General features: G+C 48.5%; 1 long non-coding RNA gene across 1 annotated transcript; it reads left to right on the forward strand.

Moving 5' to 3' along the window:
• Positions 1-756: 756 nt before the first annotated feature.
• Positions 757-8,572, forward strand: LOC122456539. The gene is made up of 2 exons (XR_006275478.1): positions 757-2,149; positions 2,313-8,572. It is a non-coding gene; the product is annotated as an uncharacterized LOC122456539 (long non-coding RNA).
• The last annotated feature ends 15,889 nt before the right edge of the window (positions 8,573-24,461 follow it).

The following is a 24,461-nucleotide window of genomic DNA, read 5'->3' on the forward strand; positions in this document are numbered from 1 at the left end:
ATACGGGGTGAGACCAAAGGTCCATCTAGCCCAGTATCCTGTCTTCTGACAGTAGCCAATGCCAGATGCCCCAGAGGGAATGAACAGAAAAGGTAACCAAGTGATCCATCCCCTGTCGTCCATTCCCAGCTTCTGGCAAACGGAGGCTAGGGACACCGTCCCTGCCCAACTTGGCTAATAGCCGTTGATGGACCTATCCCCCATGAATTTATTTAGTTCTTTTTTTGAACCCTGCTATAGTTTTAGCCTTCACAACCTCCTCTTGCAGAGAGTTCCACAGGTTGACTGTGTGTTGTGTGAAGAAATACTTCCTTTTGTTTGTTTTAAACCTGCTGCCTATTAATTTCATTGGGTGGCCCCTTGTTCTTGTGTTCTAAGAAGAATGAATAACACTTCCTTATTTACTTTCTCCACACCAGTCATGATTTTATAGACCTCTATCATATCCCCTCTTAGTCGTCTCTTTTCCAAGATGAAAACCCCCAGTCTTTTTAATCTGTCCTCAGACAGAAGCTGTTCCATACCCTTCATCCTTTTTGTTGCCCTTCTCTGTAGCTTTTCCAATTCCAATATATCTTTTTTGAAATGGGGTGACCAGATCTGCCTACGGTATTCAAGATGTGGGTGTATCATAGATTTATATAGAGGCAATATGCTATTTTCTGTCTTTATTATCTATCCCTTTTCTAATGATTCTGATAATTCTGTTCTTTTCTATAGTTTCAGGCAATTTGCCTACTACTGAAGTGAGGCTTACCGGCCTCAGGATCACCTCTGGAACCCTTTACAAAAAATTGGTGTTACATTAGCTATCCACCAGTCATCTGGTAGAGAAGCTGATTTAAATGATAAGTAACATACCACAGATATCCCCTGCTCCCAATTTCCACATACACATACTTCTATCCTATGGGCCTCTGAAAAAGAAATGCCCTGCTGACTTGTACCAAACGAGGGTGATGTCTCTGTAATGATGGGGGAAATGGGGACGAGGACAAAACAATCATCAAACCCATTTTCACTCACAGCCTAGGTTAAGATTTGAACTTGGGTCTCTGCAGGTGAAAGCCCAAAGTGAAATTGGAAATTGCTCACCCACAGTGCCCCTGCATCTGACTCCCAGTGCTGCAAGTGGGAATTGGATTCTTCTTGCATCAGTGGGGAAATAGGTTCCATATATCGATTGGTTCATTCAGACATCAACACTCAGGTATTTGCAGATAGCCATTGGCTTATGGGTGCTAAAATCTAATGAATGGCAGACTGCAAGCTATACAGCTGTGCTTGTAACTGGGAAGAATTGGCTCAGATGAAGCTGTGTTTTTTTTTGTTTTGTTTTTTTAAGGGCTCATCAGTCTCAAACCAGTGTGAAGGTGCTTTGCCTCACCTCTGACACCTTCCCCCTCATTCCAAATCTATTAACTATTGTCTTTCATGTTCAAAGCCTTCCTTGTCCTGTGACTTGTCAGCACTCCAGCATCTCGGAGCCAGGCTGGAACGTGCAAATGTATTTCCTTGGGAGAAGTCCAGGTTTGAATGTCCTCCTCCTCCTCCTGAAAGAATAAAGGTATTAAATATAAATGGGATTGTCATCTCAGGAGCATGAAGGGTCTAAAGCAAAGCCTTACAGAGGAGAGAGCTGAGGAACAACAGTCCATCTTGATGAGACAGGCCTACATGCCTACCCCTGGTGGCTTTCCAGATGGATATTAAAGATCCCATGGTGCTTCTGGTTAATGGTGGAAGGTAATCCTGGCCAACCTCAACTGTCTCTCAACAGTGCCCAGGGCTGTCCAAGCTGCTGGTGGGCCCATAATGTCTGTTCCTTTTGCTTGCACAATCACGCTGCATTGCCAATATCCATTGTTTTGAAGTGCTCGTGGCACCGCTTGTCCCCCAGGTGTATCCATCACCCTCAAAAGCTGCTCAGCTCTGCGTACAACACAGCAGAAGTGCTGCTGGTGGAGCAATGCTGAAGAACTGCAGCAGGCAGACAGAGCCAATCAACCCAAAGAACAAGGGAAGGAAGTAACTAGTCAGGCTCTCAGAGCTTTCATCTAAGGAGCTGTTGGTTGATGCCTTCTCACAGCAGGCTTCCTATCGTCTACTAGCAAAGCAGACCACGGCAGGAAGTCAGCAGCCCTAAAAGGTAGGGTTGCAAGAATGTAGAATCCCCAAAGGGCTCAAGTTCCACAATACAACTGCAGGATTCGTATTCGTGCTAAGAAGTCTTACTCCAGGGGGCTGTTAATCAACTGCAGTTGATGAGTCTCACACGATTCTTTGAAAATCTAATGAACTGATATTTGCAGGGGATAACACCGTGGAATTGAGTGGAGGTCCAGAAGGGATGAGTTTTTGGCTCAGTGACTCAGAGTTGCACAACCAAACTAATGATGCTTACTTCAGGTATATATGACCAGACTTCAGAGATGCACTCAGGTAATTTCATAATTGACTTGGAGAAAATAAAACTGTATCTACAGAGCTGAATGTAGCCTCCTGGCCTTCCCAGGACAGCCCTTTTATACCAGAGCCCTGAGGGCTAGAGATTCTCTCTCACTCTTGCACATGGTACTGATTCCATCTACAGCAGTGGGCTAGGTGGAGTACAGTGCACACCCATATTGGGTGGACAAACTCATTTGCACGTGCAAAATTGGTCATTGGACCCCAAAACATTGGCTTTGCACATACCGATCAGGTGCATTCCCACTTTTGGGGCTAGGTCAGTTGAACATCCGCCAGGCTAAACTTTCAATGGGTAAATCGTCCTTTTGCAGGTGGAATTTGAATTGAACTGGGATAGATCCCTCCGGCGAAGTCTCTACTGCAGTTGTTATGGCAATGTCCAGGTCAGGAACATGAAGGGGAGCTTTCCAGGACACGCTGACCTTCAGGCTGTTCTCTAGTTCATGCATTTTCATAAGCGAACTTGATGCTTTTATTCTCACTGCCTAGAGTTGCTCTATATCGTTCTGTTTTAGAGTTAGTGGCTCTGGCTCTGAGATTTATAGCTCCATTTGTGATGTGTTTTTTGCTTACCAAATTATACCAAGCTGTGACAAGCCCCCCACCTTTTTCCTGTGGAGAGAGAAACTTGTTAAAGCATGTTCCCAGAATTAATGGATCCATTAGCTCCCTTGACAAGGCATAGAGACAGACCTCATTAATTCCCGACTCAATAGGCATTGACACGCTAAACACCATTCTTGGGCTTGGGTTTGTCCCAGTGTGGGCTGTGAGTCCAGTGGTGAGAGAATGGGAAATCATTTGGCTGGAACCTTTACTATCTTCCTGTTTTATCTTGCTTGATGTGTCTGGATTTAAAAGTAGACAAGACCAGGTTCTTGCTAGACTCTATCATTGTTCTTTAACTCCCAAATGGCCTACGTAGCCAGCAGCCCACTTTATCAGTTTTCCTGCACCGAATACATGCCCCCTTCCTCACTTCGGCCAGTCACACCTTCATTACCTTTGTCTTGACTATAGCAATGAGGTCTACCTGGGACTGACGATGAAAGCCACTGTGAAGCTCCAGCTTGTGCAGAATAAAGTACCAACCTTCTGAATGGGGTGAGCTGGTTGGAGAGTGTGACCCGAAGACCTCTTGATGCTAACTGGCAGAGAGCATAGGGATACAGGAATCCCATGGGTTCATCAAAAGGGGTCATGTGAGGTCTCTAATAAAAGCTTGTTACATGCTGGTCCTCTGAATCATTGCAAGATGTATGTATGGGTGATGATTTTTGCACAGATGCATAAATCCTTAACTATGTTCTTAAAGCATATAAGGTGACATGCCTTAGAGTTCCACTAGACAGGAAGTTAAAAATATTTCTCTCTCTGGCTACATGCAAATGAAGTACTGTAAGCTTTCCAACACAGGCCCATTTCCATACTAAGTCAAATGCTAATGGAGGGATATGAAATCAATATGGAAGCAGCACACAGGAACAAACAAGACATGCGGGGGTTATGCTGTTTGCAAACTAAAACTGGTTTGGGGGAATATTTCTAGGAGGTGCAGATGAACACTGAGTTATTCCTTCGGGCTGGGAGGACAAACTGTCAGTGGGCTTGATCTTAGGAGAAGGGGTCTCAGCCAAATGTTGGGGAAAGAACTGGGGGGTAGGGGAACGCCTTGTTAGTTAAGCTTAGTCTCTAGAAAGCATGTTATGATTTTGTTTTATAGGTAACCATTTGTCTCCCGTATCCTTACTCACTGTCACTTGAATCTCTGTTCTTTGATGATAAACTTATTCTTGTTTTCTCTATAAATATATCACAGTGCTGTGTGTTTAGCAAAGCTGTGTTTTAAGGGATAACTGCTAAACTGGTATGTGCTGTTCCTTTGGGAATGGCAGACCTGGTGATTCAGTGATAGCCCAGTGGATAAGGGGCTGGATGCTACAGAGAGCACTTGGAGGATTTGGCAGTTGGTATGTGCCTGTCACTACCCTCTCGAGAGAGCGAGCAAGGCCTATGGAGAGTCCTGGAAGGCAGTGCCAGAGGCTGGTGGCTTCAGGGAGCTGATCTGCAGCAGGTACAGTTGAGACTTCCTTGTACTAAGGGCAGGTGGTGGAGAGGCAGCCCTGGGAAGTGTCACAGAGACCACCTCACATCTGCACTCTGCGCTGGTGCCGGCAGGCTGACCGGAGTTAGGAAAGCAAGGCATTCAGAGCTTAAAACAAGTGAAAAGGCTTCCCAGCCCCTGCATTACTAAGATGTCAGGTCCCACCTGGTTCTCGGTCTCTAAAGAGTGTTGCCAATGGATTGCCTGGTGTTCCTTGAAGGATTGTTTCATTAGCACGAATTCCTTAGGGTGCCTGCCCAAGTTCCTGTCTGCCCTTTTAAATGAGACATTTGAGTTGAGCTACAAGTACATTACAGAAATAAACAGAACACAGTCCAGGTGCTTCATGGAGAGCAGGAGCGGGGGCGTGTCCACGGAGGCCTGTGCCTTACATTTTAATTGGTACCTAATTTAAAGCTGGGTCTAAGGGGTGCTGTGTTTCCATGGGGTTTAACCAGCTAGCCGAGTTCCCTGGCTCCAGTGTGGACTCCCAGCACACGATTCTTGCATGTAACCCCAGAGGAGGTTCAAGCCAGAAGCTCCCAAAGGTGCTGAGCTGAGCTTGTCTTAACTCAAAGTTGCAAGGTCAAAATCTGTGAGGGTGAGACAGATTACACTTCCCCATGCTCCAGGAGGGCTGGTAGATATTGGTGCCTGCTCCTGTCCCTCTGGAGGGTCTGGGACAGGCAGCTCTAGTTGTTGCCTGGGTTTCCATAGGAGGTGGTTGAGATGCATTGAATCAATGCCTCACCTGACTGTCCTGCCCACACCTACTTTTTACCTACCCTGGCTGGCCCCGCCCATCTGGAGTTGTCCTAGTCCATCTTTCCTGGCTTCTCTTGCACAAGTGAGCGTGAGGCCACTTTTGCATCGCTGCAATCTCCTCCCTAGAGGAATATCTACCTTGGGGCCCGTCTGTCTGTGAATTAGGCCTAGAAAGCATATGCCCTCACACACAAACATCCGAGACTGCAGTTTTCAGAGTAACAGCTGTGTTAGTCTGTATTCGCAAAAAGAAAAGGAGGACTTTTGGCACCTTAGAGACTAACAAATTTATTTGAGCATAAGCTTTTGTGAGCTACAGCTCACTTCCCTGCAGATCACATGTAAGCAAGAATGTTACAGGACTAACAATGGCATGTCTGGCTCTGAAGAGGCAAGTGACGAAGTCCCTGTGGGGATGGGTTTGCTGCATTTCCAGTAGAGAATGTTCCAGATGCCTCAGTCTGCCCCTAAGCTTGCTGATGGAAGAAGCAATCAGCTTTTACTAAATTGCTGAGGCTAGCCCAAGCATGCTGGGAATATGAAAATTGCATGTGGCTATTGCCTTTTAGTGAGGCTGGGAGAATCTCTTCAAAAGGTTTATTTCCCAGGAGCAGGAGAGAGACAGAAATCAGGTCCGTGCCCCACTGTGTGATCAAGAAGCAAAAGTGTTTTGAAGCCAGATTGATGCTGTCCCAGAGGATCCATCACAGAATCTGGAAGGCCTGCTGGGAACGGCACTTAAAGCAGGGTGCCGACGCAGAGTGCTGTATATGCCACTGCTCTGTTCACCGTAGCACTGTCACAATGGGACTAGCTGAGCTGGTACTGGCAATGGTAGGGACTTAGGGAGAGAAAAGACCAACATAAACAATACCTTACTGCAGCTTGGTTGCTATGGGCAACAACTAGAACACCAATCTGTCCCTGGACACCCTTCCATCCCAATCCATCTCCATAGTCATCAATTCAATGAACTTGACTGGCAGAAATGTTATAATTAATACAAAGGAAATGCTTTTTAATTCAGCACATAATTAATCTGTGGAACTCATTGCCACAAGAGGACAAAAATTAGTAGGGTTCAAAAAAAGGGTTAGACGTTTATGTGCTTCTGTCAGGTGTCAGTTGCAGTAACAAGGGCTAGGCTCTCTATTGGGTCTAGAGGTTTCTTTCTGTAAGAAACACAATGGGTGCTTGGCCCCCTATCCTCCTACTCATAGTTTTAGTTCTAGGAACTAAAATCTAAACACACTGCTCCCTGTTACTATTTTTTCTTCCCCTCAGGTGAGTGCAGGCAAAAGCCTTGGGAACACAAATTAATTAACCCATCCCCCTACACACACCAGAATCCCTGGCTCCCAGCCAAAGTCCAACCCCTCCTCACTCACATGGGCATAGGATGTGCCCCAGTCTCCTGGCATTGGGCACGGGTAGAGTGGGTGGAGCCAGTGTGGTTGTCTCTTATCCTCACTTGTTAGCTCCTATCCACTTCATTGCCATCACTGTACTGAGTCAGCCTGGATACAGGGCTATTAATGCCCATCTGGTTGGCTTCTACCCCTCCACCAGGCCACCTTGTATCTGCTTCCCCCACTGAATCCAAGGCACTTAACTAGCATCTCCCTCCCCAAAGGCAAGATGAATCCCTGCTTGTGTTCTCTCCTGCCTTCCTGTCCATCTGGCCCTGACTACCCAATCTAGACTTTCAGATCAGGGTGACCCACTTTCCCCAGTAACTAACCCCCTGGACTTTCTTACACTTGCACTGCCTTTCACACAGCAGCAGGGCCAGATTTTTAAAGGTATCCAAGTGCCTAGTGGGATTTTCAAAGGTGCCTACCACCTATTGCTCCCAATGGGTGTTAGGTGCCTATGTGTTTGAAAGTCTTGCCCTTAGTCCCTAGAACACAGTTAATGAGTGTGGAATGTGGGGAAACTCCAACTGGTAGAGCTTTGGGCACATCCTAGAACTTCTAGATCACATGCAAAGTGCAGCTGTGAGCAAGTAGGAAGCCTCTTAGTTTTTCCCTTTTACCTATGGTGGGAGGAGCCAGAGAGTTGTGTATGCAAATTAATCTGGGTTGGAACACACTCTTAAATCTCCCTATGTACCTATAGAGGGATCCAAAGAGCTTCCATTCATACAAGCCTGCTAGCCCTAGGGTGAACACATGGATAATGTCGTGACCGGGGCTACACTAAAAAGTTAGGTCAACGTAGTTAAGTCAGTCTAACCCTCACTGTAGGCAGTGCTAGGTTGATGGAAGAATTCTTCCATCAACCTACTTCTTGGGGTGGTGGATTGCCCACACCGACAGAAGAACCCCTCCCGTCAGTGAAGTTAGTGTCTACGCTGATGTGCTACCGGGGTCATTGCAGCATTTCAATGGGAGACAAGCCCATGTGTTGGTGAAAAAGACTATGCCTCGAGGCAGAAGCCAGGGGCTGTGGGGAACTTCCCCTCTGGGCCAGTTATTTGACAAAGTATTCACTACAAGGCTTCTGCATCCGCTCCTTCTTGTGAAGTAGCTGGCCCTGGTTGGGGGTGGATTAGGTGGAGCACTGGTCTGGAAGGTCCTTTTGTGGTGGTGCACAATCTCGCAGACACCGAATTAAAACCGGCCCTACCAAGCTGGCAGCCTCTGGAGCTTTCTTCTGCTGGCCTTGCCCTGAAGGGAAGGTGCTGCCAGTGGGATTTCACAACTTTCAGCAGTGACAGCACTTGAACTTCTTGCTTTAATCGGTCTGCGCTGACCTTGGTTCTTCCTTGTCATTTCTTTTCAGGCATAGACTAGACACTCGCTAAGTGGATTTCATCAAAGCTTCGCTGGCATTTTCTCCCCTCCTTTTCCAATTGCCAAGTGACAGCTCTATCGTGTATCCCAGCTCTCAGGGTTGTGCTTTTTCTTCCCCCCCATTCCAAATATGTACACTACTTATCTGAGCCCATCACTACAGTACATGCACCTCACAATCGCTAACGTATTTAGTCTCACAACACCCCTGTGCGGTGGGGAAGCGCTAATATCCCCATCCTGCAGATGGGGAACTAAAGCACAGCGAGGCTAAGTGACTCGCCCACGGTCCCACAGGAATCTGTGGCAAAACCAGGTCATGAATCTCGGTCTCTGGTTGATAGATTAGTGGCCTAATTACTAGACCAGAGGTGGCCAAACTTACTGATCCTCACAGCTGCATACAATAATCTTCAGAAGTTCAAGAGCCACAAGACAAACGCAACGGGATTTTCTGTTGTGTGAGAACATCACCTTGCCATACGAAGTTAACTACATTGCTGGGGGCTCTCTTCCTTCACCATAGCTCCAGCTACACTGGGGTGTGATAAATGAAGTGTGGGGGGGTAGCTCTCTTTTATGGACACCCAGCCAGCCAGTTAGCTACAAAATCGCTGTTAGTAGATGTTCTTTACTTGCTTTACCTGTAAAGGGTTAAAAAAAACCCATAGGTAAAAGGAAGGGAGTGAGCACCCGACCAAAAAAGCCAATGGGAAGGCTAGAACTTTTTAAAATTGGGAAAAAACTTTCCCTTGGTCGGTCTGTCTGTTGTTCTCTGGAGAGAGGAGACACCGAGCAGCAATGCTGTAAGAAGCTTTAAATCAGGTATGAAAAATCATCAAATCATACCTTGAAACTACTTATCTGAAACCCCAGATATATAAGTAGACCAGGGAATGTCTAGGAAGACACGATTAGGTTTCTTTCTTTTATTTCTTTATGGTTTGTGGACTTCTCTGTGTTAACTCTAGTGCTTTTGTTTTTCTTGTAACCTTTAAGCTGGACCTTAACCATTCTTGATGCTTAATTATTATATTTGCTCTTTTAAATCTAGCAATAGCCTACATTCCAGATGTATTTTTTTCTTTTAATAAAATTTATCTTTTTTAAGAACAGGATTGGGTTTTTGTGTCCTAAGAGGTTTGTGCATGTTGTTTAATTAGCTGGTGGCAATAGCTGATTTTCTTTGTTTTCTTTCTCAGCTCTTTCCCGGAGGTGGGGATGAAAGGGCTGGAGGGTATCCCACAGGAAGGAATTCCCAAGTGCGCCTTCCTGGGTCAAAAGGGTTTTTTTGAACTTGGGTGGTAGCGGGACCTACCCATCCAAGGTCAGAGAGAAGCTGTAATCTTGGGAGTTTAATTCAAGCCTGGAGTGGCCAGTATTAAGTTTTAGAATCCTTGCAAGCCTCCCCCTTCTGCACTCAAAGTGCCAGAGTGGGGAATCAGCTTTAACGGGGCTAGGTTGGCACAGCGACGCTAGGTAGGAGTGTGATGTTTTTCATACCCTATACTAACATGCCGTGCACTGCTGTACGTCTTTAGTTAGAAATCAGGGCAGCTATATCATCTTCATTCTGGCAGCATCTGGGGGCCTGAAAGCGGGGATGAATGCTTCTCCCACCAGTCCCCTCTTCTCCACTGACTGGGAGCCATAGTGGGTACAGGCATGGGGCTCTAGAAGAGCGGGAGGGGCTGAAGAGCATATAGCTTGGAAATTGGAGTCTATCAGACTTGATGCTCCTAGCTGTCCTGGAAGGGTGGGTTCGTTTGACCGGTGGCGGAGTCCAAGTCCTTGTATCCTAGTGGAGATAGTGGGATGTACTGAGCTCTCTCCTCCAATACCGTACCAAGTGGGGCAGGCCACTCATCTGCTGGAGGAGAAGCAGAAACCACCTGAATGCCTCATTCTCGAATGGCCAGACTAGAGAGGGCAGTGCTGACATCAGCCGTTTCCCCGGGGTGGGATTGTCTTGGCCTCTAGCCACTCAGGTCCAGACCCTGTGAGTCATTTATTCTTTGAACTTCCAGGGAAATCCGTGTCTGTCTGGTGCCTGAATCCCTTTGAGGATTTGGGCCTAAGTACCTCTGTGCTGCAGCATGAAACATACCCCCCTTTCTCCCATCCCCACCCGCTCCCTCCGGCTCCTGAGAGAGCAGAGCGGCTGGGGCGTGCTCCAGCTGCCTACGTGGATTTATAAATGCAATGGGGGCATTCGGAAGAAGTCCAAGAAGCAGATGTCAGCTCAAGTCAGAGTTCTGACACGACAAGCCTGAAGGGCAAATAGCAGCCCTGCAATAATTAATGTAGCACTTACTTCAATGGCTGTCACTAACTGGGAACCAGAGAAATCAGCAGTTGCAGGTCACTGTGACTCTCCAGCTGAGGACGACTCTGTGACTTTTCAGATGAATAGGGAGTGAGGTCTAGTGGATGGGACTGAGGTTGGGGGAATCAGGACTCCTGGGTTCTGCTCCTAGTTCTACAATGTGGCCTGTGGCCAGGCTCTTCCATAATATGGAAGGGTGATGAATATAGACTGTAGGATGCTGCCTGCAACCCCCTGTTATACACCACTGTAATCAAAGGGCAGCCATGATTGGTGAGTTCAGTAGTCTCCATGTGCCTATGCAAGGGGAGGATTTTATGCTAATGTGTAGGGCACTGGGGCTTCTGCTAAACTATCGATGCAGATGCTAATCTGCACCGAATGGAAATGCCACGGACTAATCCAGACACCCGTACAGTGCTGCCCTCTGGCGGATCAGGATGCCATTGCAGCTTCCATCTTTTCCCAGGCCAGTTCTCTAAAACGGAGTGCTGGATGGGCACCGTTCTGTGAGGCTCCAAATAAACGAAACGAGCAGTGTCTCTTCTAGCGGACACCACAGCAACTCAGCCAGAGACTGATAATAAAACCTCTCCCATAGATAGCTCCTTTCACCCAAAGATTTCAAAGCACTGTCATTGGAGCCTCATAACCCCCTTATGAAGGAGTTAGGCCTGGGGGGCCCAGAGAAACTGGGAGACTTGCTAAAACTGTGGTTAAGGCAGCTGGAAACAGGCCACGGCTCATAACCCCAGCCAGGGAGGAGAAGGAAAGTTCTCTCACTAGGTTCAGTAGTGATTTTTTTTTTTCCCCCACCAAATGCATCCGATGAAGTGAGCTGTAGCTCACGAAAGCTTATGCTCTAATAAATTTGTTAGTCTCTAAGGTGCCACAAGTCGTCCTTTTCTTTTTAGGTTCAGTAGAGGAAGAGTAACTGTGTACAAAGGTCACCCAGCAGGTCAGCGGCAGCGCTGAGGACCGAATATAGGTTCATCTAGCTCACTGTCTGGTGCTCTACCTCACCTGCAGCCCTAGTGCTGCTGGAATTAGTCTCCTTCAGGCTAGTGGACAACTTGACAGGTACCCGTTAGACCCCCAAGATGTGCTAAGAGAATCAAGAGGGAGAACTGACCTATGATGAGCATCTCTTCAGCCACAGGCCACTGGTGGGAGGAGGAGGGAGCCAGCTGATCTAAACCCAATAACTTTCAACCACAAGTCATGGGGCTCAAGGCAGGGCTCCCTGGGTGGGGTTACCTGGTCTGTGCGATGCAGGAGCTCATAATGATCCTTTCTGGCCTTAAAATCTCTGCTGAGGTTGGAACTAGAACAGCCCCAGGGGTAACCACTTTGGATTCTCAGGTTGGTAAAATATCAAGTCTAAACTGTCTGTGAACAATGAATAGGCCAGATCTTGACTTCCTCGTTTGGGTCCTGACTCTGCCACTCTTGCTGATGTGAAGTAACACCTAGCTTTCTGAGCTGGCCCATTGAAATCATCCCCACCCAAAGCGGCCCTGGCGTGAGAGGTTCAAGTGCTGGCCCTATTCATGGTAGAAAGTGTTACTCGGCTTCAGTAAGGGGAGCGGTGTGAGGTCCTTAGTGTTTACTCTGTACTTACTCAGGCAAACTCCTAGTGACTCCAGGGGCAGCTTTGCCTCAGTGAGCACTTCCGGGTACAGGCCAATAAATAAAAGCTGTACAGACGCTGAGATCTCATGGACTCCCTTGGGGTGTGAAGCACGGTAGCGGCCCATAAACTCCTTGTTGGACTCAAACAGATATAATCTGTCATCATTTTTAATCTCTGTACTTTATCACCCTGGCTCAGCGGTGGTGAAATGCTAAATCCGAGGGAGAGGAGAGGAGAGAAAGTCGGTTTTAGATTAGAATGGCACAAAAACCCAGAAGGACGAAGGGAAGGAAAGCATATCTAGGAAGCTGAGAGATGAGACCCCTCTGAACATTTCCTGCCTTCAGAGGTGTTGATTGAGCAAGGAGCTGCTAAGCAGAGATAAATGGAAATGAGCCAAGAGAGGCTGAGTTAGAAAATGTGAGTCTCTTGCAGCCAATTCTTCCATTAAATCACTTTGAACTTCTTTCTTTCCCCTGACTGCAGAGAGCTCCCGAAAAGGCATAATTAGCACCTTTTGTTTTTCCAACCTCTACTTAAAATAAATAATAGATTAATAAATATTTATGGTGCAGTGGTGCTTTTCAGAGATAGTCCCAGGTGTGTCTCGAGGAAATGTGGGTACAGAAAATAGAAAGGAACTTGCGGAGTTCTTCTACAAGGACAGATTCTAAGCTGTTGAAGTCAGTGCTGGAGTCACTCCAGTTTGATGGCAGTATAACTGAGAGCGGACCTGAGCAGAGGGAAGGGGAGGGAGGAGATAAATGGAGACTGTTTGTGTCGTGTGACTTTCTCTGGAATCTGGGCAGGGCATCTGAGTGCCACCTGGGGTTCAACCAGTGAATATATATTCAGGACAAATATTTTGGCACCATCAGCTGAATTGTACTCACAAATCTATTTGCACTTCTGCACCTACAAGTAACTACATATGCAGACCTGCCCTGGCTGTATATCCACATGCATAGTGGGCAGTGCAGCTTAGGCACCAGTGTTGGGAAACATGGATGGCTCTGCTGTAACTGGGGCGGGTGTTTCCATGTTTGTGCACAATCCTGCATGTCCCCTCGTGCAAAACCCTACCAAAACACGCTATAATGATCACATGCATATGTAGATAGCCATTAACGCACTTCCACAAAGATACTCATGATTGTATGTATGTACCTAGAATTGGTGCAGTAAACTTGCATGCTTAGCAATCATACAGGACTATATCCTGCTGTTACACCAGAATAAACCTGGACTATTCCAATGAGATCAGGTTCCATATCCTGGTTCCACTGAAATCAATGGGAGTTTATACCAGCATCTTCAGTGGGATGAGGATTTGGTCCTTAAACCAGTGTAACTGAGAGCAGATTTTGGCCTATACTGTACATTCACTTGTGCAGAGAAATTTCAGCCAACACCAGTTCAGAGCCAGGTTCTGCTCTCAGTTACACTGATATAATAAATCAGGAGTAACTGTGTTGGAGTTGGTAGAATTACTCTGGAATTACATTGTATGGGCCAGATCTTCAACTAGTGCAAATTGGCATAGCTCCATTGACTTGAACAGAGCTACTCTGATTCACAGCAGCCGAAGATCTGGCCTATAAGTGAAGTGAAAAACTAGCTCACTGAAAGACCATCCTACGAATACAACCAGCAGCAAATCCACACATCTATGCTACGTCTATCTGCGACAAACTAATACCCATGGATGCCAGCACACCCTCAGAGAATGTCCACAAATGCACACCTACTCATGCAACCCATCTCTCACATGTAGTGCAAAACATTCCTAGGCATGGTCTCCTGAAGGTCATAGACAGCCATCCAAGTGTACACTGTATGCACACACTAGCGTGTTCATTGAAGTGTGCCTGCGCACACACGGTTACTTGGCTGGGGGAGTATGTTCTGTGCTGGGAACAGTGCCCATGTGCGTATATTACACTATGCATACAATTTTCATCGGAGTGTTGCGTGCGTCTGTTGTGATATAACTGTGGGGCTGAGCAGTATCTATTGCTGATCAGTATTTTAGGCTGGGATTTTTAAAGGAGTTAGGCTCCAAATTCCCACTGCATTTCAATGGGATTCAGACACCTAACTCCTTTCTGTGGATGTGGATGCTTCTGTTAGTTACCTTCATACTGTGGCGCGCACAATCTAATTGGAATGCCGGCGTCTGACTCTAAAACAACAAACCCACCCACTCCTGCAGTTGATTGCTGTAGCTCCACAGGCTGGCTTGGTGCTAATTATACAGTGCAGCTTGCATTGGCTACAGAGCCCCGGCTTTTTAAAAAATATTCATTTAACAACTCTGATCACCAAAAACATTAACGCAGGCTGTGATTTAAAAATAAATCCACACCCACGGGAAAGACTGATACACAGAAACCCAGAGCAGTCAAATCAGTGCAACTAAGTTCGGAATTCCTCTGTGCAAGAAGGTCCAGTTAGTGAATAGCCACAGTGAGATGGACATAGATGCATTTGTTCTAGCAAACCAAAAGCCTTGTTTTCTCAAATAAACCCCTAACTGCCCATGATCAATGAGTGAAGGGCAGTAGTGGACAACCCACACCTGATCTAAAAGGCTGTCACTCCATTTGACTGACAGCCCACTGAAGGAAGGAGCATGCAGCAGGGCATTGTAACAGCAGTGCGTACCCTTGGATACGGGATGGGGGATAGGCTCGGTGGTGGTTAGGTGGAGGAAGGCCCAATTCACCATTGGTGAAAACAGGTGCTGCCTCTTTGGCTCTCTCCCTCCTGGATCCTGCAGTGTGGCTCCAATATGGAGACCCCTAGGGGCTTCCTCTGTGCAGTGGCCAGAGCAGCTGTGAGAATGGCTTTAGTGGAGTCTGTACCATGCATCAGCTTTCCCTGTCTCCTATGCAAGCCGAGTTGTGCAAGACTTCGAGGGCCTGATCTCTTTGATCGTGGTGTCACTCAGAGGTAACGGCAGTGAATTCAGTGAGTTATGCTGATGTAAAAACCAGAGTGAATAGGAGGATAATCCAGCCCTCATCTGTCAGTCCTAAAGTCCTGGCTTGCCCATCTACCACTGCACCTGGGAATCCCTTGTCCGATTAGACACACTCAGCCTCATTGCATCCCACACAAACTCCCTCTGAGAACTGACACAGGTGGGGCTGTTGCACCTTTTTGCACTCTTACTTTTGCATTTGGGCCCCAGCTCAACCACTCACCTGTGCATGTGCACAGCCTGAAACACACGAATAGTCCCGTTGACACCAAGGAAGCGTCACGCAGGCTGCCAGCCCCCTGCGTGCCTGAGCGCTCTGATGACTGGAGCCAGCTGCATCAGGTGGGACCAGAGCATGCAGCATGTTGGCTAAGGATACTGGCGGGTGCTGTGCTGTAACAGGGTGGGGTGTGGGAGGGTGGAGGTGTAAGGCTGAGGCACCATCCTATTCAGTGGCTTTTCTTGCCTTTTTCCCTGATTCCAGTCTCGTGGCAGCTGTTATTCTTACACCAGATTCTTGTTCTTCTCGGCCCCAGGCCGTATGTTTGCCACATCTTTCAAGCAGCTCTTAGAGAAGCTGGGCAAGAAAACGTTTCCCGAGGGCAAGGTGGAGTGGGTCACCTCTGTAGTTTAACAAACATGGGAATCGTTTACATGTTGATTGCTTTTCATGTAACAGCAGCCCCAGGAGGCCACAGCTGAGGTCAGGGCCCCATTGTGCTAGGCGCTGTACACGCACCTGGAGAGTTTACAGTTCAAGCAGGCAAGAGAAAGGGTGAGAGGGGAAGCAACTTACCCCAGGTCCCAGTCAAAGCCCAGCTGTCCTGACTCCCAGGTCAGTGCTCTGTCACTGACCATGCTATACAAAGCTATTAATTTATCCTCTTTATAGGAACTGATCAAAGCCTGTCGTGCCAAAAAACAGCCCCCTCCCCAGAGGCATGAGACGGGATGGGACTCCCCCTCTCTCCTGACACAGGCTGATTTAAAGCATGTCAGGGTCCTGGTCATTTCCCCTTCAGTCACAGCTTGCTGTTTTATTGCATTTTCTCTCCTTCCACAAGATGGTCCCCTTCCCTGTAGTCCTATCTCCACTCCCTCACCCTTTCTGTTCTTCTGTCGTCTCAACGGCCTTCCCAGCCTGGTTGCAGCTGCTACGAACCGACCCAGAATTCCTGAACCAGTCAAAAACTTTGCAGAACTGTTAGACAGAAAAAATAAAGTGGTCATAGGATTTATTTGTAAGCTCTTTGGTTTCCCTTCTCTGCACCGTCATGACAGAGTCCCAGCCAGCCTCCGCCGGTGCCATCAGTTGAAACTTATCTCACCTGGCAGGGGCTGCTCCTAGACTTGCTCACGGCAGGCTGATGGATTGGCCTCTAATTTTCCTCATTCTGCAAACATGCTGGAAGAGTGAAGCAGTCTGCCAAAAGAGGCAGCATGGTGCATTGGGTGGTGAACCGGCCTGCGGCTCAGCAAACCTGGCTTCTGCTCCCAGTTCTGCCACTAGTCTGCTGGGTGACCTGATGGCTCCATGCCTTAGTTTCCCCTCCCAAACTTTATCTGGTTACGTCTGGTCTACACATACCTTTGTATCAGTTTAACCAGGTAACTTTGGTAAAACCATCACAGTCTTATCTAGTGATGTCAGTGCAGATGCAGTTCATAGAATCATAGAATATCAGGGTTGGAAGGGACCCCAGAAGGTCATCTAGTCCAACCCCCTGCTCAAAGCAGGACCAAGTCCCAGTTAAATCATCCCAGCTAGGGCTTTGTCAAGCCTGACCTTAAAAACCTCTAAGGAAGGAGATTCTACCACCTCCCTAGGTAACGCATTCCAGTGTTTCACCACCCTCTTAGTGAAAAAGTTTTTCCTAATATCCAATCTAAACCTCCCCCATTGCAACTTGAGACCATTACTCCTCGTTCTGTCATCTGCTACCATTGAGAACAGTCTAGAGCCATCCTCTTTGAAACCCCCTTTCAGGTAGTTGAAAGCAGCTATCAAATCCCCCCTCATTCTTCTCTTCTGCAGACTAAACAATCCCAGCTCCCTCAGCCTCTCCTCATAAGTCATGTGCTCTAGACCCCTAATCATTTTCGTTGCCCTTCGTTGTACTCTTTCCAATTTATCCACATCCTTCCTGTAGTGTGGGGCCCAAAACTGGACACAGTACTCCAGATGAGGCCTCACCAGTGTCGAATAGAGGGGAACGATCACGTCCCTCGATCTGCTCGCTATGCCCCTACTTATACAACCCAAAATGCCATTGGCCTTCTTGGCAACAAGGGCACACTGCTGACTCATATCCAGCTTCTCGTCCACTGTCACCCCTAGGTCCTTTTCCGCAGAACTGCTGCCGAGCCATTCGGTCCCTAGTCTGTAGCGGTGCATTGGATTCTTCCATCCTAAGTGCAGGACCCTGCATTTATCCTTATTGAACCTCATTAGATTTCTTTTGGCCCAATCCTCCAATTTGTCTAGGTCCTTCTGTATCCTATCCCTCCCCTCCAGCGTATCTACCACTCCTCCCAGTTTAGTATCATCCGCAAATTTGCTGAGAGTGCAATCCACACCATCCTCCAGATCATTTATGAAGATATTGAACAAAACGGGCCCCAGGACCGACCCCTGGGGCACTCCACTTGACACCGGCTGCCAACTAGACATGGAGCCATTGATCACTACCCGTTGAGCCCGACAATCTAGCCAGCTTTCTACCCACCTTATAGTGCATTCATCCAGCCCATACTTCCTTAACTTGCTGACAAGAATGCTGTGGGAGACCGTGTCAAAAGCTTTGCTAAGTCAAGAAACAATACATCCACTGCTTTCCCTTCATCCACAGAACCAGTAATCTCATCATAAAAGGCGATTAGATTAGTCAGGCATGACCTTCCCTTGGTGAATCCATGCTGACTGTTCCTGATCACTTTCCTCTCCTCTAAGTGCTTCAGGATTGATTCTTTGAGGACCTGCTCCATGATTTTTCCAGGGACTGAGGTGAGGCTGACCGGCCTGTAGTTCCCAGGATCCTCCTTCTTCCCTTTTTTAAAGATGGGCACTACATTAGCCTTTTTCCAGTCATCCGGGACTTCCCCCGTTCGCCACGAGTTTTCAAAGATAATGGCCAAGGGCTCTGCAATCACAGCCGCCAATTCCTTCAGCACTCTCGGATGCAATTCGTCCGGCCCCATGGACTTGTGCACGTCCAGCTTTTCTAAATAGTCCCTAACCACCTCTATCTCTACAGAGGGCTGGCCATCTCTTCCCCATTTTGTGTTGCCCAGCACAGCAGTCTGGGAGCTGACCTTGTTAGTGAAAACAGAGGCAAAAAAAGCATTGAGTACATTAGCTTTTTCCACATCCTCTGTCACTAGCTTGCCTCCCTCATTCAGTAAGGGGCCCACACTTTCCTTGGCTTTCTTCTTGTTGCCAACATACCTGAAGAAACCCTTCTTGTTACTCTTGACATCTCTTGCTAAGTTATACCAGTATAAAGCTGCCTTGTATCAGTGCAGCTTATTCCCTTTCCTAGGTGGGTTGTACAAGTTTTAACTGTCCTGGTAAAGTTAAAGCAGTACAACTTCTGTGTGCAGACAAGATCTTACAATGAGTTTGTGCAGGGCCTGGTACAGTGTTTGTGCCCAGCCTGCTGATGAAACTGGAATAAAGTGATAGTAACTGAGTGCAGGAGCAATGTTAACCTTCCTAGGGAGTAAGTGACACTTGGCAATAATGTCACAGGTTCTCTCTCCAAAATGCTGCACAGATCTGATGAAGTGAGCTGTAGCTCACGAAAGCTTATGCTCAAATAAATTTGTTAGTCTCAAACGTGCCACAAGTACTCCTTTTCTTTTTGCGAATACAGACTAACACGGCTACTACTCTGAGATCTGATCTAGTTAACACCCCTCTCCCCGACCTCCCCAAGGCGTAGAGGAGGTCTGGGCTGCTGGGCTTGACACAGAGGCCCCTTGGTGCCAGCTAGCCAGGGATTCACTGCTCTATCAGGTTTCAGAGTAGCAGCCGTGTTAGTCTCTATTCGCAAAAAGAAAAGGAGTACTTGTGGCACCTTAAAGTGAGCTGTAGCTCACGAAAGCTTATGCTCTAATAAATTTGTTAGTCTCTAAGATGCCACAAGTACTGCTCTATCAGCAACTCCTAACACATTGCTGCTGTATTTATTTAGCTATAAAGACTGTTGAGTGAGGTATCAAACAGACGCTTACATCGCACCGATCATCACAAGCATGGTGAAATGTACGTAAGGTCGATGTGTAAGGAGTTGTATGCATGTATGGAACATAGGTGTTAGAATCTGTGCTCCAGACTTCCTGGAGCGAGATTGCACTTGCCAGGTCACTGGGCTCCCTAGGGCTTGCCCCATCACCCTGCACAGCCCACGGAGGGGGTTACTTTGAGACTCCTACTCTGGCTGGGCATTGGAAGAGAGCCTGCTGTCTTGGGCTCAGCGCCTGGAAATTCAGCCCCACGTCCCTGTGCTGGGACAGCAGCTGGGTCATGAGCACACTGCTCAGCTCAGAAGGGCCAGTGGCACGCCTCCCTCATGCTGTCTCCAGGGGGGTTGCCTGGCCCCCTCCCCTGCTCCCATTCCCATTCAAGCCTGAAGTCACAGAGCCAGCCCCAAATGGATCAGCTGGGACCAGACTGGGCTATTTCCTCTCCTACCCAGTGGCCCAAGAAGCCTCCCTCCTCCAACTCTTTTTTTTTTTGGTCCCCTTCTCTCCCCACAGTCTGGTCTCTTTCCCATTCTCCTTGAGCTCTTGAGCTCATGTCCCCACTCCCAGCCTGCAGCTGGCTCTCCCCACAGACCTACAAGTTAGGGGACAAAGTCCCCTGTGGAAATGACACGCCTTGTGAGGTGATGGAGGGGCGGGTGGGGAGAAGTTTGCCCTTTGGGGCAGAATGCGGTACGAGCAGTGGAGATGGGGGCCAGCATTACCAACCACCTTCCTATTCTAGGGAGGCACGGGCAGCGGCCTAAACACAAGTCTGGGAGCTAGGACTCCTGACAGATGCTGGCTCCCTCTGCACGGCCGGGCTAGGCGACTTGCTTCACCTCGCCATGCCTTGGGTTCCCCTCTGCACAGTGGCAGTGCTGGGCCTGTCTGCGGGGAGTCGCTAGGCCGTGTTTGGGAGGCGCTTTGTGGCGATGTGTTCTGTAGCTGCTGTGCACCTGATTCCCCACCAGCCTGCACCTCATCTAGCTGGGCACACCAGTGCCAAGTGGGGGTGAAACGCGCGCCAAGCAGCCTGGTAATGCCTCACGCTCACCGGGCACTGCTGTAAGTGGCTGCAATGGGAATCAACTGCCCAGCGCTGCTACTGCTGCTGGGACTTGGAGCAGTAAATTGCGTGCAGCTTTCTCCTCTCCTCGCTGCTCCCAGCATTAGCCACCCTGGGGCTCGGGGCCCTTGGAATCGGCGCAGAAGAGGAGGAAGTAGCAAGCGGGAGTTGGGGCGTTCTTCCCTTTGGTTGAGTCCCATGGTTCCAAAGTCCGGGGGAGGCAGGACCTGGCCGAGATGCCCCCAGACCCATTCAGTGTCACTCTAGCTCTGTCACATAGGAGAGTGAAGTAGCTCCCCACCTCCCAGCCTTACTGTCCTCCCCTGTTCACTCCACTTCCTTCAGTGGGGAGATGGCCCAGATTGGAAAGGATTTTTCTATAAACCAAGGGGAAAGTGGGTCAGCTCAAGAGACATGTTCCCCTAAAGCTTTCCAGATCCACCCCTGCCATGAAAGGAATCTCACTCCCACCTCCTCTGTTAGGTTCCTAGCTTTATGGAAGGATCCTGGGATTCTAGTGGTTTCATAATGAGATTGATTTAGTGCTAACAATACTTCAAATGAACAGCACAGAAGCATTCGCTAATTAAGCCTCATGGCACCCCATGTGAGGGGTAGGAAGACGATACAGTCTAGAAGGGTCGCTTCACCCACCACTGACATGCAGCCACCTCTGAGGTAGATCATGGCAGCTGCTTACACTGTGCAACAGTTTAGGACAGGAACTGAAGAAGGATCCTGCCTCCATTTGAAAGTACAAGGGGGGATTCAGAGAAGCACTAAGGGACTGATCTGAAACAGAAGCCTGGGTCCAACCACCCCAGTTCAATTCTGGGAGGGGTAGGCCCATCTCTAACTCTGATGGGCTTCCTGAGCGCAGGCATGCTCACCCACATCCCGCTGCTGCCCGCACTCAGGCTTACTCTCCTTTCCCCATGCAGCTGGCAGTTCTGCATGGCGCTGAATGCCTCTTGCCACCCAAAAAAGTCCAGCTAGAAGAGCAGTCCCTGGAAGTGGAAGCTCCTGGGCTCTGCCACGGCCTTGGGGTATTAATCTTTTGTCATCCTGTTGCATGTCTGGTAATGGAGCCAAGGGCCTAAAGGACCATCTCTTTCCACCAGCGCCATGTGTCATGCTATGTCCAGGTGTAAGAGCTGCCTTGGCTCCTGGCTTCCCCTCTGTCCCCAGCACATCTCTGGGTCTGTCTATGCTGAATTCAGAGGTCTGACTGCAGCAGTGGAGATGAGCCCAAGCTAGCTTTGATCTAATTAGCTCAAGTGACCATAGCCACAGCTGCACAGGGACCTTGCCTAGGACCCTGGGCATGCCCTCGAGCTGCTAGCCCATGCTGCTACAGCTTCACTGCTCTTGTTACTGGAGTGAACTCACTCCAGGCTAGGGCAGGCAGGTCTGCACGTGCTGCAGTCAGACCTCTGCCTGCTGTGTACATACATCCTCGGCGCTCAGAGCAGATCCAGGGCGCACAGGCCTCCAGCTGCAAGCCCACATCTGTCCAAACACCTTTATATTCACCATGGGCGGCGACCGCCCCTTTCTCTGAGCAGGAGTTGAGCAAGAAAAGTCTTGCAGCAAAGGCACCGGACTGGGCCTCAGGAGAATTGGGGTCTGCCCCCCGGCTCTGCCACAGATTGCCCTGGTAACCTTGGGCAAGTCACTTAGGGGCAGGTTTTCCCTTGCTCCTCCGTGTGCCCTGTTCCCTCTACAGCCAGTACCCAGCTTGCTAAGCTTTTTAGGAACTCATGGCCCCAGTTGTGGGACTGGGGCTCTTTTAAAAATCTGGCCCTGAATCTTTCTGGGCCTGAGCTCACCATCTGTAACTGGGGGGTGGAGGGGGGGGGAGAGAATAATTCTCTCCCCTCCCCTGCCTGGCTCGCTAAGTTAGCTCCTTTTCCAAACAGCTTCCAGTCTCTCTCCGACCCTCCCTGTACAGCACCTAGCATAAAGGTCCCTGATCCTGGCTGGGGCCTCTTGGTGCTACTGCAATATCCTCCTCCTCTCTGCAGTGGCAACCTCTGCCGGACATAATGAGAACTGACCTGAACCTTCTCCAGGTCTCCACCGAGATCTCTCTCTGACCCAGGGAGAGGTTCCTGCTCATAGTTCTGAAGACGCTCTCTCAAGTTTGCTTGGCCTCTGGCTTATCTGGATCTGCCCAGACCAGAGGCAGAACTACCATCATCCCATGAGGAACTCTGTTCTGATGAGATCACCAGCCTGATTTTGCAGACCCAAAGGGTCTGGATAATTCAGAGGAATGAGCAAATATTTGGGATCTTGCACGGTTTGAACTTCCCATCTTTGCAACGGACGAGCCCAATGCTCCCACGACAAGCCTGACAATATCCTATATACTTGCATCATGCTTCACAGCCTACCAACAACATATTCCCCTGACAATGCCTCATATCCATTTCACAGACCAGGACACTGAGATAAGTGAGTGATTTTCCTGAGTGCCCACAGCGAGTCCATGGTGGAGATAGCACAAGAACCCAGCTCTCTTGTCACCCACTCCCAAATAAGAGCTACAAGAGTGCTCTAGAAAACACCCAGATCTCCTAGTCCCTTAGATTGCATTAGCCTGATTCTCCAAACCTAAGCTAGAGATGGCCTGTGTGCTCCCCAGCGGTTAGCAGATAGGTCTAGGAGCCAGAACTCCTGGGTTGTTCCATTGTTTCAGTGTCATAACTTCATTCTTGATAACTGGATGACTTGTAACTTAACCTGACCTCTTAAATAGGTCTAATGAACACTTACCATCCTCTCGGGTGTGCAGCATAATGCGTGAAATTCACCTTTGTGCAGAGGACCAGCATGGGGCTTAGGCCCTATTTAAGCCCTAATATTTGCAAAGTGCTTTGAGATCTTCACCTAAAGCCTCTAGCGAGGGGGAAGCATTGTCATCCTAGCAGCAGCTGGTGCATGCAGCGGGGTCCAGTGGCTTTGCTGTCGAGGTCTGAGACGATGCTTACCCCTCCACCCGCCAGGCCCCAGGCTGGAACCCTTGCCTGTGGTGGTGGAGAACCCCAGCAGCTCCCACGGCCATTGCGTTTCCATCACGGAGCGGCTTTTGCCTGAAAAACTCTCAGGGGATCCTTCCTTTCCTTCTTGGCCCTTCCCTCCACATGATGGTGTCTTGTTCAATATCACCCTTTCTGAGTGCGTGCCCTCTGTGCTTGGACCATCTGTGTATCTCGTCTTTCCCAGGCACTCCCTCCCAATCCTTCCCTTTTTTAAATAAAAAAGATCATGTTTCCATAGGAACCCACTGCGATCGTTGATCCAATTCTCCGCATTATTTCCTGTGTGAAAGGAACTTTATTTTAGTCTGTTTGTGTACATTGTCAGATTTTGGCTAATCCTACTTTTCTGACTCTGTACAATGTGTTCTTTTCATCTTTATTTCTAACGCGTTCCTCCTGCGCCTTAATTTACCCTATATTGTGAGCAAATTTAGCTGAAAGCGATCTGCTTTGCCAATTTTGAATATTCATTAGCTGTCTCATTCATTCATTGGAAGCATCTCCTGCTTCAAACTCATCACTGTGTCAGCTCATCTCTCCACGAGGGAAGGGGGCGTGTGGAGACTGTACATTCAGTGCTCAGGGTGATGTTACTGTGCGTCATACTGTCACCTGCAAAAGTGAAAATACTACTCCCAGAATCCACCTGTGCTCTGTGCACAGCCTCTGCCAGGGATCAAATTGTGATACCCGCCTGTCTGGCAAACTTTGCAAGCATTGTCCTGTATATGTAGGGATGGTCTGACCAATGGGTGAAATGAGACATCTTTCTAACCACACACAACCAATGCCACACAATAGGGGCCTAAGCCAAAGCTTGCTGAAGTCAACAAGAGGGTGGGCTTCAGTGGGATTTGGATCAGGCTCCAGTTAAAGAGCAGAGGATATACTCTCCAGCTGAAACCACAGGGGCTTTTGAGGTTGGCTGGAACAAACTCTAGGGCCAGGGAATTAAAGCTAAATGTGGACAGTTCCAGGTGTTGATTTGCACATCCCTAGCCTTTTGCACAAAATGCGTGTGTGCACAT

This window comes from Dermochelys coriacea, chromosome 13 (genome assembly GCF_009764565.3).
Source record: "Dermochelys coriacea isolate rDerCor1 chromosome 13, rDerCor1.pri.v4, whole genome shotgun sequence".
Lineage (NCBI taxonomy): Eukaryota > Metazoa > Chordata > Testudines > Dermochelyidae > Dermochelys > Dermochelys coriacea.